At 40.3% G+C, this 15,692-nt stretch overlaps 1 pseudogene; it reads right to left on the reverse strand.

Moving 5' to 3' along the window:
* Positions 1 to 15,424, reverse strand: part of LOC117882106 — a 24,819-nt pseudogene extending 9,395 nt beyond the window's left edge.
* Between the last annotated feature and the right edge of the window lie 268 nt (positions 15,425 to 15,692).

Here is a 15,692-nt window from a genome sequence, read left to right on the forward strand (position 1 = left end):
ACCTCACCCTCCCTGATTGAACTAACCTCGTTATCTCCATACTGATTTATACCTGCCTCTGGAGATTTCCATTACTTGCATCTGAAGAAGTGAGGTTCTTACCCACGAAAGCTTATGCTCCCAATACTTCTGTTAGTCTTAAAGGTGCCACAGGACCCTCTGTTGCTTTTAACTGTGGTATGTAACCTATCATTTAAATCAGCTTCTGTACCAGATTACTGAAGGATAGATAATGTAACACCAATTTTTAAAAAAGGCTCCAGAGGCGATCCTGGCAATTATAGGCCGGTAAGCCTAACTTCAGTACCAGGCAGATTGATTGAAATGATAATAAAGAACAGAATTATCCAGAAACATAGATGGACATGATATGTTGGAGAAGAGTTAACATGGCTTTTGTAAAGGGAAATCATGCCTCACCAATCTATTAGAATTCTTTGAGGGGATCAACAAACATGTGGACAAGAGTGATCCAGTGGATATAGTATACTTAGATTTTCAGAAAGCCCTTGACAAGGTCCCTCCCAAAGGCTCTTAAGCAAAGTAAGCAGTTATGGGATAATAAGGAAGGTCCTGTCGTGGATCAGTGACTGGTTAAAAGATAGGAAACAAAGGACAGGAATAAATGGTCAGTTTTCAGAATGGAGAGAGGTAAACAGGGTTCCCCCAAGGATTTATACTTGAATCAGAGCTGTTCAACACATTCATAAATGATCTGGAAAAGGGGATAAACAGTGGGAGTCAAAGTTTGCTGATTAAACGAAATTACTCAGATAATTAAGTCCAAAGCAGACTGCAAAGAGTTACAAAGGAATCTCACAAAAATGGGTGACTATGCAACAAAATGGGAGATGAAATTCAATGTTGAATATAATCCCAACTATACATACAAAATGATGGGGTCTAAATTAGCTGTTACCACTCAAGAAGGAGATCTTGGAGTCATTGTGCTCTGAAAACATCCACTCAATGTGCAGCAGCAGTCAAAAAAGCTAACAGGATGTTAGAAACCATTAGGAAATGGATAGAGAACAAGACAGAAAATATAGTGATACATCTATATAAATCCATGGTACGCCCACACCTTGAATACTCTGTGCAGATCTGGTCACCCCATCTCTAAAAAGATATATTGGAATTGGAAAAAGCACAGAGAAGGGCAACTGAAATTAGGGGTATGGAACAACTTCCGTATGAGGAGAGATTAAAAAAGATTGGGACTTTACAGGTTGGAAAAGAGACGACTAAGGCGGGGATATGATAGAGGTCTATAAAATCTTCACTGGTGTATAGAAAGTGAATCAGGATGTGTTATTTACTTCTTCTCATAACACAAGAACTAGGGGTCACCCAATGAAATTAATAGGCAGCAGGTTTAAAACAAACAACAGGAAGTACTTTTTCACACATCGCACAGTCAACCTGTGGAACTCTTTGCCAGGAGATGTTGTGAAGGCCAAAACTATAATAGGATTCAAAAAAGAAGTTAATGGTGGATAGGTCCATCAGTGACTATTAGCCAGGATGGACAGGGATGCAACACCATGCTCTGAGTGAAACTAGCCTCTGGGTGCCAGAAGCTGGGAGTAGATGACAGGGGCTGGATCATTTGATGTTAGTGTGTTCTGTTAATTCCCTCTGAAGCGCCTGGCATTGGCCACTGTCAGAAGACAGGATGTTGGGGTAGATGGACCGTTGGTCTGACCCAGTATGGCCATTCTTATGTTCTTATGTACATAGTCTACTGAGGACCGTTGCAGCAGCGAGAGTGACCAGGGTTGATGGTGTCACACCAGGCATCATGTTGTGAAGTTCCTAGCTATGGCTCATTCCTGTGAATCCATAAATCTCCAGGGTAGTCACATAGACACATCAAGTAGAATCAAGGCATGAACCCATTCACATGACAATGTAGAGTTTGAGAGCATCCTAGTAACATGGCCAAAGAGCATGCAATGGTGCTTTTGAATATAGTGAGCAACTGAAGAACAGACAGATTTCTTTGAGAGTATGACCTTCACACAAAGTCAAACCACTTTATGCTCAGGATTTGGTACTGACATCACATATGGAATGAATGTTTAACTATGGTGTCCTCTATTTTGGGTGCCCAATTTAAAGCACCTAGGACCTGGTTTTCAGAAAATGCTGAGTACCTACAGTTCCTATTGAAGCCAATGGGAGATTCAGGTTCACAGCACATGTAAAAATCTGCCCTAAGGTGTCTCAATCTGTGTACCCTAAATCAGTGTTCATCTTTAAAAATTTTGAAAACATATTAAACCAATGCTGCCTAAAATAGTTGCTTTGAATGTCACAGGGGAATTAAATCTCTGTTGCAATGTGCTGGCTCTGTCACAGGAATGGCAGCAAAGTTAAATTCATTCCAACAGGTTTAGAAGTAAACTAAAAGCTATTAGGAAGGTAGGGTTAATCTGGTTTCACAACATATGTATACAGAGCATACAAGTTGTCATGCATTACACATGTATTCTGGTAACCAGCCTCAGGTACCGTAAACCACGAAATGCAGCTTAGGTCTTGTAAGCTGTGCACTGTGAAAACATAGCAAATAAGCAGAATCAGACAGAACTGACAAATCTGAACCAACATCTAGCATGCAGTCATTGGAGTGTGACTGTTTTCTAGATGTGCAACTGTCAACATAGCAAAGGAGTTTCTAAATGGGATGAGGTGAACAGCAATTCTCTACACTCACGGTTATATCAGGCACTGTGACTTCATGTTCCTGATTTCTGAAATGGGGACAGAGGCATGTTTTATAGAAAGTCTTTTCACACTGTTGATACATGGCATCTTTGACAGAACATCCTGTACAGCTAACTATGTACAGCATATATGCTTAGTGGAAGCACAACATTCTTTCATGGAGGGTGTTTTAACTAACCTGACATCTGTTGCAAAAGTAAGACAGCAAAGCACAAAACGTCCAACAAGTTCTCTGAATGTGCTGGGGACCATGTTTGTTTCAGACAATGAAGGAAGTAACCAAGTGGCAACCATTTTAGACTTCATTCTGAATAACAAGGAGGAATTGGTTGCAAATCTGAAGGTAGAAGACAATTAGGAAGTGATCATGAAATGATAGATAGTGAAAGCAGCAGCATGAAGACAATGGACTTCAAAAAAGCAGACTTTAACAAACTCAGAGCGAAAATGTAAGGGAAAAAGAAGTTAAGTAGAAATGGCAGTTTCTCAAAGAGACAATATTAAATGCACAGCACCAAACTATCCAGGTGTGAAGGAAAGCTAGGAAGAATAGTAAGGGGCCAATATGCCTCCATCAGGAGCTTTTTAATGACCTGAAAATCAAAAAAGAATCCTACAAAAAGTGGAAACATGGACAAATTGCTACAGATGAGTACAGAAGAGTAGCACAAGGGACAAAATCAGAAAGGCTAAGGCACCAAATGAGTTACACCTAAAAATGGACATTAAAGCAGGGTGGGTTATTTAAATTTTGATATTTAAATTATAAGTTTTTCTTTTTAAAGATAAACCTGTTTATAATGAAATCTGAAATTAATACAAAATATATTAAGTATATTAAATGTATAATCTCTTAAAATATTTAAATAAAAAAAAATAGCATGCTGAATCCATGAGTCTCTGTCAAAAACTTTGAGTTAAAGGCTGCTTTTCTATATAAAGAAATTACCAGGTAGAAAACATTTAATTTTTGAGGTCAAGCTTTATAAATATGATACAAGAGTAGTAAATGAGCAAAATATCATTCACTATTTTCTAACATACTAAAAATGTACAATTAATAAGAATCTGAAAATATAAAGTTTCAGAGTAGCAGCCGTGTTAGTCTGTATCTGCAAAAAGAACAGGAGTACTTGTGGCACCTTAGAGACTAACAAATTTATTTGAGCATAAGCTTTTGTGGGCTACAGCCCACTTCATCAGATGCATAGAATGGAACATATAGTAAGAAATATATATACATACAGAGAACATGAAAAGGTGGAAGTAGCCATACCAACTGTAAGAGGCTAATTAATTAAGATGAGGTATTATCAGCAGGAGAAAAAAAAAACCTTTGTAGTGATAATCAAAATTGCCCATTTTAGACAGTTGACAAGAAGGTGTGAGAATACTTAACCTGAGGAAATAGAATTAATTAGCCTTTTCATGTTCTCTGTATGTATATATATTTCTTACTATATGTTCCATTCTATGCATCTGATGAAGTGGGCTGTAGCTCACGAAAGCTTATGCTCAAATAAATTTGTTAGTCTCTAAGGTGCCACAAGTACTCCTTTCTTTTTTTTGAAAATATTAAGCTATATAGTGCTTAAATAAATGGATATAATTATAGTGTACCTGACTAGGTAGCAAAAAGATCAACCAAATTTAGCATAAAACCTCTATTTAGTTGTAAATCAACATGTTTTAATGGTTATATCAACCAATGAGAATGCACCTTTCTTTAGAAAATAAGTGAAATTGATCAAAATGGATTATTTAAATCACTACTTTCCACTTGGTGATTTAGATCAATCTACCCTCATAAAAGGCAATAAAAAGAGATTCTATAAATACATTAGGAGCAATAGAAAGACAAGGGAAAATGTAGATCCACTAGTTTGTGGGAAGGAGAGCTAATAACAGATGACATCAAGAGGTGTTTAATGCCTATTTTGCTTCAGTCTTCACTAAAAAGATTAATTATAACCAGGTATTCAATACAATTAATATTAACAACAAGGGGAAAGGAACATAACCAAAAATGGAACGAACAGGTTAAAGAATAAGTTAGATGTATTTAAGTTTGCAAAGCCTGATGAAATTCACCCTAGGAACTAGCTGAAGCAATCTCAGAACCATTAGCAATTATCTTTGAGAACTCAGGGAGGATGGGTGAAGGACTAGAGAAGAGCAAACATAGTATTTATCATTAAAAAGAGGAACAAAGAGGACTTGGGGAGTTACAGACCTGTCAGTCTGATTTCGATACATGGAAAGATACTGGAACAAATTATTAAACAATCAATTTGTAAGCATCTAGAGGATAACAGGGTGGTAAAAATAGCCATCATGGCTTTGTGAAGAACAAATCATGCCAAACCAACATAATCAGTGGATCAGAAGTGAAGCTGTAGACATGTATCTTGATTTTAGTAAGGTTTTTGACAGAATCCTATATGACATTCTCATAAGCAAATTAGGGGCAAATAGTCTAGATCAGTGGTTCTCAAACTTTTTTACCCGTGACCCCTTTCACATAGCAAGCCTCTGAGTGCAAGCCCCCCTTATAAATGAAAAACTCTTTTTTTACATATTTAACAAAATTATAAATGCTGGAGGCAAAGCGGGATTTGGGGTGGAGGCTGACAGCTCACGATCCCCCATGTAATAATCTCGTGACCCCCTGAGGGGTCCCGACCCCCAGTTTGAGAACCCCTGGTCTAGATGAAATTATTACAAGGTGGGTGCAAAACTGGTTAAAAGAATATACTTAAAGAGCATTTATCAAGGGTTTGCTATCATACTGGGTGGACATATCTACGGTTCCACCGAGTCTGTCCTGGGTCCGACTTGAATAATTAAGTGAAGAGTACACTGATAAAATTTGTAGATGACACCAAGCTGGGAGGGGTTGCTAGCACTTTGGAGGACAGAATTAGAAGTCAAAATGATCTCAACAAATTGGAGAATTAGTCTGAGATTAATAAGATGCACTTCAATAAAGACAAGTGCAAAGTACTAAACTTAGGAAGGAAAAATCAAATGTGCAGTTACAAAATGGGGAATAACTGTCTAGGTGGTAGTACTGTTGAAAAGGATCTGGGGGTTATAGTGGCTCACAAATTGAACAGGAGTCAACAATGTGGTGCAGTTGCAAAAAAGGCTAATATCATTTTGAACTCTGTTAACAGCAGAGTCAAATGTAAAGCACAGTAGGTAATTCTCCCACTCTACTCAGAACTGGTGAGAGGCCCCAGCTGGAGTACTGTGTCTAATTCTGGGCACTATAATTTTGGAAAGATGGACAAACTGGAAAGAGTCCAGAGAAGAGCAACAAAAATGATGAAAAGTTTAGAAAAACTGATCTATAAGGAAAAGCTAAAAAATCTCGGCATATTTAGACTTCAGAAAACAAGACTGAGGGGGGGACTTGATAACAGGACTGTTATAAAGAAGAGGGTGATCAATTGTTCTCCATGCTCCCTAAAGGCAGGACAAGAAGTAATGGACTTAATCCACAGCAAGGGAGATTTAGATATTCGGAAAACCTTTTTAAGTATAAGGATAGTTAAGCTCTGGAATAGCTGCTTAATCATGGTCTGTAATCCTCTGGAATGCCACTTTAAGTCTCTGCCATAGCAGACTCACTGTGGCTAGGAATAAGCATAGCTCTTCATGAAGCTTATTTTGGTTCAGACATTAATTTCTCATGTATGTCTGATCTGTTCTGAAATCATCATTTTGTACTTATCCCCAGATTGTGAGGTGTTCAGACACTATGGTCATAGGTGCCATATTAGTACCTAAGATACATAGATAAGCATCTCAGCAACACATGCCTGTCTATTCTAGCACCATCTAGTTAATTCCTAAAATAACTCGCCTCACGAGAGCTTTTGGTGGCCACAGATCATTATAGTGATATATTACAACAGTTAACTTACTCAGTTACTCCATTCCTCCATGGAGATTCCAGGAAGCTGCTAATATCTAGGGGAAAGGAACATATAACATTAAGAGTACGAAGCTATAATTTCCTCAGTAAACATTTTCTCTTTTGATATCAATTTACCTTCAACTCGATACACCTCACATTCCAGAAGGCCTAGATCATTTCCAAGCAGATCAGCAACATTGAATGTGTAGTTGTTGTTAGAACTTGTTGCTGCTGCTGCTGCATTTTGGTCCAACAACTGCAGTGCTCCACCTCCAAAATTAGGGCCACTGGGACTATGGTCATATATAGCAGATGTTGCAGTTTTAACAGGAATTTTTAGTGGGCTGAGCACACCCTCTTTGCCTTTTAATCTAAGGAGAAAAGCCTTCTCATCATTTATGTACTTTCCAGATGAAACATATCACTAACTCGTAAATCCTCCAAAAACATAACCACTTCCGTTATATGCTACTGCTACAGTTGGCCCTTGTGCATCACACTTGGCATGAAATATAGAAGCATTGTAACCATGGATGCTTGCTTTATAGAGAAGACTTAAGCATGTGCTCTCCAACAGATGTTGCAGTTGCTCTTCCTCATCTTGTGTTAATCTAGATTTGACCCCAACCGTTCTTCTTAATCTAAAAAGACAGAAAAGATTTTACAATTACTAGTATTACAATAAGAAAAATGTATTATTATTTTTAACTCAACTCATCTCACCAAAGATGGAAGGTAGTGGTGTAGTGGTGAAGGCCCTGTGTTCCCCATGGAAGAAAGAGGCATGACAGTAAGTCATTATCATCATTATTATTATTGGTTGTATTCCAGGGCTATCTAGAGTCCCCAACTGAGGTCAAGGCCATATTGTATGAGGCACTGTCCACACACATAGTTAGAGACAGTCCCTAACCCAAAAAGCCTACCGTCAAAATAAACAAGACAGACAAATAGGGGAAGAAAGATAATGTTAGTCCCATTTACACATGGGGGGAAATGAAGCAGGAAGAGCCAGCATAGCTTCATGGATTTCACAGCAAAACAATTTTTCTACCTGAATGGAGAAAAAATATTCTTAAAACGTATGGCCCAATTGTGTTGCCTTTACTCAAGCAAAACTCCTACTGACTTCAATCCAGATCAGGCCCATTTTATTGAATGGTCAAAACTTTCATACTGTGACCTGATTCTAATCTTACTTACACTGGATAACTCCACTGACTTCACTAATTTATGGTGGTGTAATGAGAGCAGATACACATTCATTGTCTCAGAAACATAGTTCCTACTTTATGGAGTGAATTTTTTTTTCTTTCCAAGAACAAAATAATGGCTATACTGGGTCAGACCAATGGTCCATCTAGCCTGGTATCCTGTCTTCTGACAGTAGCTTGTGCCAAATGCTTCAGAGGGAACAAATAGAACAGAGGAATTTTGAAGCTTCTGGCATTTTGGAGGTTTAGGGACACCCAGAGCATGTGGTTGTATCCCTGACCATCTTTGTTAATAGTCATTAATGGAACTATCCTCCATGAACTTATTTAATTCTTTTTTGAACCCAGTTATACTTTTGGCCTTCACAACATCTCCTGGCAACGACTTCCACAGGTTGACTGTGCGCTGTGTAAGGAAGTACTTATTTTTATTTGTTTTTAACCTGCTACCTATTAATTTTATTAGGTGACCCCTATTTGTTGTGTGATGTGAAGGGGTAAATAACACTTCCCTATTCACTCTTTCCATACCATTCATGATTTTATAGAACTCCATCATATCCTCCCTTAATCAGCTCTTTTATAAACCAAACAGTCCCAATCTTATTAATCTCTCTTCATATGGAAGCCGTTCCATACCCCTAATCATTTTTGTAGCCTTTCTCTACACCTTTTCCATTTCTCATATCTTTTTTTGAGATGGGATGACCAGAACTACATATAATATTCAAGGTGTAGATGTACCATGGATTTATATAATGGTATTATGATTTTCTGTTTTAATATCTATACTTTTCCTAATAGTTCCTAACATTGTTAGCTTTTTAGACTGACAATGCACATTGAGTGGATGTTTCAGAGAACTATCCACAATGAAACCAACATCTCTCTCTTGAATGGTAACAGCAAATTTAGATTCCATCATTTTGTATGCATAGTTGGAATTATTTTTTCCAATATGCATTACTTTGTACTTATCAACACTGAATTTCATCTGCCCGTTTTTACCCAATCACCCAGCACCAATCCCAGTATAGATCCTTAGAAGAATCCCTGTTTACCTCCCTCCATTTTGACAACTGACAATTTATTCCTTCCTTTTTTTTCCTATCTTTTAACCAGTTACTGATCCAATAAAGGACCTTGCTTCTTATCCCAGGACTGCTTAATCTGCTTAAGAGCCTTTGGTGAGGGACCTTGTCAAAGGCTTTCTGAAAGTCCAAGTACACTATATCAACAGAATCACCCTAAAATAAAAGGTAGCCATCTTACAGCAAAAAAACTTCAGGACCAGACTCCAAAGAGAAACTGCTGAGCTTCAGTTCATTTGCAAATTTGACACCATCAGATCAGGATTAAACAAAGACTGTGAATGGCTAGCCAACTACAGAAGCAGTTTCTCCTCTTTGGTGTGCACACTTCAACTGCTAGCAGAGGACCTCACCCTCCCTGATTGAACTAACTTCGTTATCTCCAGACTGATTCTTGCCAGCATATTTATACCTGCCCCTGGAAATTTCCATTACATGCATCTGACAAAGTGGGCATTCACCCACGAAAGCTTATGCTCCAATACATCTGTTAGTCTTAAAAGTGCCACAGGACTCTCTGTTGCTTTTTACAGGATCACCCTAGTTCACATGGTTTTTTTTGACACCCTGAGAGAATTCTAAGAGATTGGGGATGCATGATTCCCCTTTACAAAAGCCATGTTGACTCTTCCACATTATATCATGTTTATCTATTAATTCTGTTGTTTAGTATAGTTTCAATCAATTTGCCTCGTAATGAAGTTAGGCTTACCAGCCCAAAATTGTGAAGATTGCCTCTGGAGTCTTTTTTAAAAATAGGCATTACATTAGCTGCCCTCCAGTCATCTGGTACAGTGGCTGGTTTAAGTGACAAGTTACAAGCCACAGTTAGTAGTTCTCCAATTTTATATCTGAGTTCCTTCAGAACTCTTGGGTGAATACCATATGGTCCTGGTGACTTTATTACTATTTAATTTATCAATTTGTTCCAAAACCTCCTCTAATGACATATCCATCTGGGACAGTTCCTCAGATTAGTCACCTAAAAAGAATGGCTCAGGTATGGTGGTTTCCCCCATATCCTCTACAAAGTATTCATTTAGCTTCTTGGCAATGGCTTTGTCTTCCTTGAGTGCTCCTTTAGCACCTCAGTCATCCAATGGCCCCACTGACTGTTTGGCAGGCTTCTGATGCACTTAATAAAAATTGCTGTTAATTTTTATGTCTTCAGCTAGTTGCTCTTCAATTTCTTTCTTGGCCTGCCTTATTATACTTTTACACTTGACTTGCCAGAGTTTATGCTCCTTTCTATTTTCCTCACTAGAATTTGACTTCCATTTTGTAAAGGCTACCTTTTTGCCTTTAATGGCCTCTTTTACTTTAGTCACAGTGGTACTTTTGGTTCTTTTCCACTGCCTTTTTTTTTTTTTTTTAAATTGGGGTATACATTCAATCTCAGCCTCTATCATGCTATTTTAAATAGTCTCCTGTGAAAAACAGGGCACCTCAATCTTCTTTCGGGGCACAATACAGATAAGGAAAAACAGGGTTGACACCTTCATGCACATACACAGAGTTAGTTGCAGTCAGAATCCCAAGATTGGGTAAAATTGGATATACCTCCAGGGCAAATCCCAGCAGGAACCATCCCTCTACTGATAATGAATTGGCAAGGCATCCATCAGACCCTAAGAATATTGTTGAGGATGTGAGTATGACTACAGTTATAATAATTGCATGGGTATTTACAGGATTTCTATATCATCAGTAATTGTAACTTTACTTATTGATTTAATAAAATATGTAAAACAGACTAGACCTTGTAGTTGTGAATGTATGTGTGGTCACTATTCTTGGTGGTGGTGGTGGTCTCTTTTTCAGTGAGGTATACCTTTAGGCAATTTGGAGCTGCCTTTGATATCCAATACCTATATTGGATATCAAAGTCCTGAGTATCATGTCAGAAGGTATATACACCATTTTATTATTCTTCATTATAGAGATAAAAAAGAAATATAAAACTTTACTCTTTCAGTCCTTTATCTGTAAATATGCAAACTTTCAAGTTCACTTACTGCTTAATTTCATATTAACAAATCTCTGAATGGCACCGTGCATACACTTAGCTTGGAAATGTACAATACATACTGTCCTGTATGAATATTCTTGTCTTGTTTCCAACTTGGAAAGTTTAAAAGAACATTCTTCACAAGATTTCCAAAGTATTCCTCTGTCCAAATATATTAGAATGATGGGACAGAAAATATGAAGCTCTACATTCTACTATTGGGATGGGAGTGCTTCCTAAACACACTATGCTCCCTGCTTATCAAGATGAGCTAAACTTAACACTTGATGTTTTGGGTACATGCAGAATGACTTATCTTTCAATGGTAAGCCAATAATTTCTCTGCTGTCTATACAAATATATTGCCCTGAATAGGATGATCCAGGATTCAGTAATTACCAGTACAATCTTAGGAATATTTAGTTTAGAAAAGCCCATTAGAATTAGAATTACAGTAGAACCTCAGAATTACGAACACCAGAGTTATGAACTGGCCAGTCAACCACACACCTCCTTTGGAACCAAAAGTACGCAAACTGACTGCAGAAGAGACCAGTTAAAAATATATTTATATATAGTACTGTGTTAAACGTAAACTACTAAAAAAAAGGGGGGGGGGGATTTAAAAAGATTTGACAAGATATGAAAACTTTCTGTGCTTGTTCGGCATTTTTCTTCTTCATAGTAAAGTTTCAAAGCTGTATTAAGTCAATGTTCACTTGTTTTGAAAGAACAACCATAACGTTTTGTTCAGAATTGCCAACATTTCAGAAAAAACAACGAGGAGTCCTTGTGGCACCTTAGAAACTAACAAATTTATTTGGGCATAAGCTTTTGTGGGCTAAAACCCACTTCATCAGATGAATGGAGTGAAAAATACAGTAAGCAGTATAAATATTACAGCACATGAAAAGATGGGAGCTGCCTTACCAAGTGGGGGGTCAGTGCTAATGAGACCAATTCAGTTAAGGTGGAAGTGGCCTATTCTCAACAGTTGACAAGAAGGGGTGAATATCAAGAGAGGGAAAACTACTTTTGTAGTGCTAATGAGGCCAATGCAATCAAGGTGTAATATTTATACTGCTTACTGTATTTTTCACTCTATGCATCTGATGAAGTGGGTTTTAGCCCACGAAAGCTTATGCCCAAATAACTTTCTTAGTCTCTAAGGTGCCACAAGAACTCCTGGTTGTTTTTGCTGATACAGACTAACATGGCTACCACTCTGAAACATTTCAGAGTTACAAATAACCTCCATTCCCCAGGTGTTCGTAACTCTTGAGGTTCTACTGTACTTGAAAGTTCTCCACCTAACCTGTAGGTGGAGCTAGAGTGTTATGGTTCACACATTCACTGATTGTGTCCCAAATGCCTAGTTTCAACCTATACTTCAAAGCTGAAGTTACCCTGAATAAATCAAGATTTACATTACTGTAACGTGCCTATAGGTATAACTTGAACCAGAACTTATATAGTACCATATTAACACTTCTGAATCCACATTGAAGTCACTGGTGTTACACCAGCAGAACTCACAAGCAGATTTTTGCCCTTCTGTGGGTATTAGTTAAAGGGATGGAAGGGGGAGTATTTTACTACCCGTCTTGTGGTTATATCACAAACTGACAGGTTCTGGCACTCAGCGGCCAGAGTTAGTGTCCATCGCTGCCAACTTCCCCTAGGTCTCTGTAGCAGAGGCTTTGCTAACATGTTCCGTGTGAAACGAAGAGATTTCTTTTAAACAGTGCTTTTAGCTAAGAGGTAATGTTATGGAACAAGGGAATCCAGAATATGTTTGATGTTATTTTCACCTCATTGGTAGCTGGCACAACTCTCTCATTCTGGCTCTTCAATCACGACACTTCCTCCTTGCTCAGCACAGCTAACATACAGATGGCTTTCTGAAGCATGGCCTGGGATATATGCAGGACTCCACTGGCTAAAGTGATCAATATCTGGTTTAACTAGCCTCTGGTCTGATCTGAAACACATAACTTAGCGTTTTGATAGCAAGAATTGCTTCAACCAAGTTATGATGCAGGTGTAAAAGCTAGCAAAGGGAAATGAGATCATCTTCTAACTCATGACACCAGCTACAATTTAGAGCATAGCATCATAGAAAGAGAAATTTTCCGACCGCAGCCTGCCAGCACTTAAAAACCAAACCTTCTCTCGATCCTTCTTAACATTTTAAGACATAACATACATATATATATATATATGCTCTCTCTCTCTCTCTCTCTCTCTCTTTATATATATATATATATATATATATATGCTCTTACCGTGGAAGCTCTTCAGTTGGGAAAGATTAGGACAGAGAAGAAATGAAATTGAAAGTCAAACATTTACAGCCCTCCCACCAGTAGCAAAGCAGCCAGTGTTGTTGAATTTCTCCTGTCAGCTCCTATAAACTTACCAGCTCAGAGACTGTTCAGCTAAAACATAAAAGAAAGGTGGTGTGATCTCCAGCTTCCAGTGAAAGCCAGTGCTACGGGGAACATGCATGGTGTAATAAGGAAAGCAAAGGGTTAAACTTTGAAATAAATAAAGAGTTATTGCAAAGTATTATTTAAAAGTAAAGGTTTTGTGGGTGAAATCTTGGCTCCATTGAAGTAAATGGACGCTTTGCTATTGACTTCAGTGCCAGGATTTCACCTTGCAAGTGTTAAATAGGGTGCAAATCGCAATGGCATAACTGCTCACTGCTCAGGTGTCGACAATGAGCAGGACAGTAGAGAACCAGGCTATCCAGTCTCTGTAAATGCAATGAAAGGTTTTGAATTTCCTTTCTCAGGTAGATTTTCAATTAAAAACCATGGTTTGGCCCTTTGTGATAAGAAGCAGGATTTTGTCTGAAAGCTTCATAGTCCAGTGGTGCTGTTTTCATGTGTAGTGGGGCGGCTGCCCCACTCCTAGAGAATTTAGGCTGCAGCAGACCAGTGGGCCTGCGCAGAGAGGGTAGCCAATCACAGAAGGGTTTACTGGGAGCCAATCAGGGCCCAGGTTGGAGACAGCCAATCAGGGCCAGGCTCAGCCCTATAAAAGTCTGCACAGGGAGAGAGCAGGCAGTCTGTCCCAGGCCTTCGAGAGGGGAAGGTCTATCTCCAAACTGGGAGACTAGCACCGTGGATGGCACAGTGCTGCCCAGGCTCAGGGAGCAGAGGGGAGCTCTAGCCTGAGGCCTGCCAGGCTGCAGGCCCTGAGTGAAAGGGCCTAGCGGGTGCAAGGGGCCGTAGGGGAAGCGGCCCAGGGAAGCGGACAGACGAGGGGAGAGTAGGAGGACAGCGAGGCTGCTGCCAGAGGGTCCCTGGGTTGGGACCCAGAGTAGAGGGCGGGCAGTACATCTAGCCATTGGCTGTAGGGAGCGGCCAGTTCAGACCACGCCAGATCCCTAACGGGAGGGATTAGATGAGGAGACTGCTGATTGACCCCTCCCCCCCAGAAGGGGGTGTGGAAAGACAGAGGGGCACTGCCGGAGGGCAGTGGTCCCGAAGAGGACGCCGCAAGTTGATGAGCGACGAGGGCTCAGACACGCCAACTGAGGGCGAGACGACGGACGGGACACCACCAGGAGGGGCGCTCCACTGGACTGAGCTAATTCCTGGAACAACCAGTAGGAGGTGCTGCAGTGGTGAGTCCCAACCCCGTTACATCATGGTATGCATTTGAACTTTGCAGTTGAAAGCTAGACCCTTCTCTAACACTGGGGCAGTAAGAGGCAGCATAATTCTGTCCAGGGAAGGCTGGGAGAGTCCCCAGTCCATTGAAACCTCACACCCACGCTGAACGCCTACTGGAAATAGCATCATCTTTTTAAATACTATATTCTCAGGTGAAGGGAAAGATCAGGAAGGCTTGGTTGGGGCAGGGTTCTCCAGAAGCCAAGCACAGCCATACCTGCTGACAGGAACTGTGTGAGACAGGGGCCTGCAAGCAGGGGAGAGTCTGGCACCCATTTCCCCTGTCCATTTCCCACAATGCCAATGCACATCAGGGGCGGGTTTCCCTGGCTCTCCCTGTCCCGCTCTCCCTTTGTTCCTCCCACTTGCTCACTCTCTTGTACACAGAGAGTGGAGAAGAGGGTGGGAAAGGAGCAGAAAGAGAGAGGAAGGACCTGAGCAGATCCTGAGGGCAAGGTATGGAATTCAAGGAGGCAGGAGAGGCAGTGAAGGAGGAAATGGAAGAGTAGAGGCTGTTCAGCTGAGCCAGCTTACCTTTCTGGACACAGAAAAAAAAGAGAGAAGACTGGTTGGGGGCGGGGGGAGAGGTTCAGGCAATTTTTACTTACCCAATGTTCCTTCCCCTGGGTCAGGCTTACCCAGGCTCGACTGTTGGGACTGACTGGACAGCAGTGGAGTCTTGAAGAGTCCGGCAGCTGCTGCAGTGGACTGGCTCACAACATAGCTGGACCTATCACATGTCCCCCATCCTCCTCCTCCTTGTCCTCACTGTTCATGTCAGGGACCTGTGACTTTTTTTTTTTTTTTGGCAAAAGTGGCCATTTGTCCCGTTTGCACTTTGCCAGCTGATGTTGATCAATTGGCAAGAGCAAACGAGACAAGTGCCTACTTTTGCCAAAAAAGTGGGGTGTGCACCTCTAGCAGGGCACAGAGAAGTGAGAGGGGTGAGCAGCAAGGCCAGCCCTGTGGGGACAGGGGACAGGGCTCCAGCAAGTAGGGATGCCAGCCACGTAGGGAGGTAGGCAGGGCTCAGGCGAACAGCAA

Source organism: Trachemys scripta, chromosome 8 (assembly GCF_013100865.1).
Source record: "Trachemys scripta elegans isolate TJP31775 chromosome 8, CAS_Tse_1.0, whole genome shotgun sequence".
NCBI lineage: Eukaryota > Metazoa > Chordata > Testudines > Emydidae > Trachemys > Trachemys scripta.